This window comes from Oncorhynchus gorbuscha, linkage group LG03 (genome assembly GCF_021184085.1).
Source record: "Oncorhynchus gorbuscha isolate QuinsamMale2020 ecotype Even-year linkage group LG03, OgorEven_v1.0, whole genome shotgun sequence".
NCBI lineage: Eukaryota > Metazoa > Chordata > Actinopteri > Salmoniformes > Salmonidae > Oncorhynchus > Oncorhynchus gorbuscha.
In genome coordinates this window covers 12,681,233-12,685,792 of record NC_060175.1, presented here as the reverse complement: position 1 = coordinate 12,685,792, position 4,560 = coordinate 12,681,233, and positions in this window count along the sequence as shown.

Below are 4,560 nucleotides of genomic sequence, written 5' to 3'. Positions count from 1 at the left end.
AAATAAAATGTGATTTGATTTTGGAAGGTTGCAAGAATTTGTTCTTAACTGACTTGCCTAGTTAAATAAAGGCTAAAAAAAGAAATTGCCTCAACCCACGTTGTAACCATCTCAGATATGATTTTTTAAATTTAACTAGACAAGACAGTTAAGTACAAATACGTATTTACAATGACAGCCTAGGAACAGTGGGTTAACTGCCTTGTTCAGGGGCAGAACAACATATGTTTACCTTGTCAGCTCGGGGATTCAATCCACCAACCTTCCAGTTACTGGCCCAATGCTCTAACCACTAGGCTACCTGCCGCCCTTCATCATGGAATATATTCTCCTGCAGTCGCTCATGTGATTCTGACTGAGGAGTCTTGCTATCATAGTTAATGCCTGAGCTAGCAGATATACAACCCAGGCTGTTTTCAATCATGAGCTTAATACACAAATATATTTCTCCTGCAGTCATCCATCACATTCTGACTGAGGAGTCTAAGATAGTGTTGTGGTTTTACTGATAGTTTGTCTCCTTGCTGGAGCAGCAGATTCTAACCAGGACTCATGGGTTTAATAAATTATCTTTTACTTTAACCCATCACATTCTGACTGAAGTTTAATTTTCCTTGCTGGGCCAGAACCAACTGAGGCCACGTCTCGACCATGAGATAAACAAACAAGGAATATTCTTCTGCAGTTATGAATCAGACGTTTCCTTGCTGGGCCAGTAGATAGCCTACATAAAACCCAGTAGATAGCCTACATAAAACCCAGTAGATAGCCTACATAAAACCCAGTAGATAGCCTACATAAAACCCAGTAGATAGCCTACATAAAACCCAGTAGATAGCCTACATAAAACCCAGTAGATAGCCTACATAAAACCCAGTAGATAGCCTACATAAAACCCAGTAGATAGCCTACATAAAACCCAGTAGATAGCCTACATAAAACCCAGTAGATAGCCTACTTAAAACCCAGTAGATACTTTACCCAGATTTTAACAAGGACTCGGACACGATTTGTTGGATTAATGTATACTTCTAGACAATCTCCCATGTTTCAGAGGAGTCTAGCTACAGTATAGATTGCTTTCCCTGGCTGGGCAAGACAATGCATGTACAGACCAGGCGAGGCCTGATAATGGGAGAACCACGTTATACAGTCAGGTCCATCATTATTGATAAAGATAATCAAAAAAAGACTGTATAAAATACATAATACAAATACTGAGATATTTTGTATGCAACAATTCAAAATATATTTTATACTAATACATTTGCTCAGAGAAAAATATTTGTTTAACTATAGTAAAAAACTATAGTAAAAAACTATAAGGGTGAAACTTATTGGCACCCCTGTTTTCAATAATTCAGGAGAAGAGGGATACCTAGTCAGTTCCACATTTAACTCAACCCCTCTGAATCATTGAGGTGCAGGTGGCTGCCTTCATTGACGTCATCGGCACCCAGGGAACCAGTGGGTTAACTAACTGCCTTTCTCAGTGGAAGAATAACAGGTGTTTTACCTTGTCAGCACGGGGATCAGACGCAGAAACCTTTTGGTTACTGGCCCAATACTCCTACCCGCCAGGCTACCTGCTGCCCCTAACACCCTCCCCTTGTGCCCTTGTGAGGATAATGATTCTGAGCCTTTTTAACAATGTTTTATGAGATTGGAGAACACATTGGGAGGGATCTTTCCAGATCCTTGATATCCTTTGTCTGCACAAATGCACTGCCCTCTTCAATTAAAACCAATTAAAAATGTTGATTTTGTGGTAAATACATTTAGTTTTTGTTGTTGTGGATTTTGATTTGTGCTTTCTGTTATTGTCTTGCTGGAAAATCCACTTGTGGCCAGGTGTCAGTCTCCTGGCAGAGGCAACAACGTTTTTGGATCAAATGTCCTGGTACTTTGTAAAGTTTATGATGCCTTGGACATTAACAAGAGCCCCAGGACGAGTGGAAGCAGAGTAGCCCCATACAATCACCACCATATTTTACCGTAGGTATGAGGTACTTTTCTGGTATACGCTTCTACCACACACATTAAAATAGCTCTTTGGCCATGCACATCAGTGGTTGGTTTGAAACATAGTGACAGGCTATCTCCAACCCAGCTCAGTCCCCATCCCAGTCCCCAGCCCAGGCTGTGTCTGTCTGTGTCCCTTCCAGCTGTGACAATAGATAGCTCCAAACCGACCTAACACATGTCATGGGGCTTCCGAGTGGCGCAGTGGTCTAAGGCACTGCATCTCAGTGCTATAGGCATTACTACAGACCCTGGTTTGATTCCAGGCTGTATCACAACCGGCTGTAATTGGAAGTCCCATAGGGCGACACAACCCATGCTCTGTGTCTCTTCCAGCTGTGTTCTTATTGACACGGTGAGGGAGGATTGATGTGTTGGTCTGTTATAGTGAATCAGCAGTGTTACACAGACATCCATCTGATTGAGTCTCAAATGGCCCCCTATTTCCTGTATAGTGTACTAACCAGAGCCCTAGTCAACAGTAGTACACTATAAAGGGAGTAGGGGGCCATTTGGGATGCAGACCCTAATGTCTCTGGCTACTATAAACACTGAGATGTATCCTCACTAACATGATTAAGGATGATCTGTGGGGAGATTGATAGAATAATAGATAAATGAGAGTAAATGACTGAAATGTTATGCTTGTCAGATGTGTGTGGGAGGGAGAGAGGGGGAGAGGGAGAGGTTGACTGGGCACAAACTGGTTAAATCAATGTTGTTTCAATGTAATGTGTCAAAGAATTGCGACATGGAATCTATTTGGAAAATACATTGGACTTGAAAAAAGTCATACATTTGTACCATTTTGAAGATAACATTTCATTCACAGGATTATGTCATCATAGTAACCAATTTTCAACATCTTGTATAAAAATCTTATATAAAATATGTTGGGCTGCCCAGCCACTACCTCCTACTGGTGCCCATCCTGGGTTTTAACCAAGCCCAGCCTAGCTATTTGTCCCTGAATACAACTTATGAGCTAGTGTGAGAATGATTGTTGAGAAATCTCCACTTAATAGATTCATTGTTGCTAAATAAGTCATTCCAGGGTAGGTAGGTTCAACAGATCAAATTAAAAGTAACCATACTTTATTTCTATAGCATTTTGGAAGTCATCGACAGCTATTGTATAAATTCATCCCAGGATTCAACTACAAACAGAAATTAGAATAGACCTAGGGTTTGGTTGATTTCAAATGGAATCTACAAGTTAATAATACATATTTGAGATTCACGTCTGTTGGATTCTGGATCTTCAAGGATTGCTGGCGGGCATAACAGAAGCCAAACTTGAGTTAGCTTGAGGGTGTGGTTTGATGTGGTTGTGTCCCTGCAACCACCAAGACACACCCATCTGTCAGAACCTTGCCCACAGGTGTTTCCCCCGACTCAATCACAACAAACAATCCTCCTGCAGGTTGAGTTCAATAACAAGTGAAATGGTTACCCAGACTATTTGCATTGCCTCCTGCCCTCTCCACACCACTGTCACTCTCTGTTGTCATCTATGCATAGTCACTTTAATTAACTCTACCTACATGTACATACTACCTCAACTAACTGGTGCCCCCGCACATTGACTCTGTACCGGCAACCCCCTGTTGGAGTCATTAAAACTCGTTTTTCAACCACTCCACAAATGTCTTGTTAACAAACTATAGTTTTTGCAAGTCGGTTAGGACATGTACTTTGTGCATGACACAAGTCATTTTTCCAACAATTGCTTACAGATAGATTATTTAACTTATAATTCACTGTATCTCAATTCCAGTGGGTCAGAAGTTTCCATGCACGAAGTTGACTCTGCCTATAAACAGCTTGGGAAATTTCAGAAAATGATGTCATGGCTTTAGAAGCTTCTGATAGACTAATTGACCTCATTTGAGTCAATTGGAGGTGTACCTGTGGATGTATTTCAAGGCCGACCTTCAAACTCAGAGACTCTTTGCTTAACATCATGGGGAAATCAAAAGAAATCAGCCAAGACCTCAGAAACAAATTGAAGACCTCCACAAGTATACAACAGAAGTTCCCTGATCCTGGTGCAGAATACACAGGGTTTCTCCCACCCAAAAAGACAATACAAGTAAAAGTTGTGTGGAGTCAGAGTGCCAGGTCTCTCTCCATTCAGAGACATCAGTACCTGTATCTGTCTGTCAGAGTGCCAGGTCTCTCTCCATTCAGAGACATCAGTATCTGTCTGTCAGAGTGCCAGGTCTCTCTCCATTCAGAGACATCAGTATCTGTCTGTCAGAGTGCCAGGTCTCTCTCCATTCAGAGACATCAGTATCTGTCTGTCAGAGTGCCAGGTCTCTCTCCATTCAGAGACATCAGTATCTGTCTGTCAGAGTGCCAGGTCTCTCTCCATTCAGAGACATCAGTATCTGTCTGTCAGAGTGCCAGGTCTCTCTCCATTCAGAGACATCAGTATCTGTCTGTCAGAGTGCCAGGTCTCTCTCCATTCAGAGACATCAGTATCTGTCTGTCAGAGTGCCATGTTGCATGTTTGGCTGTAAACTGGACATCTCTCGA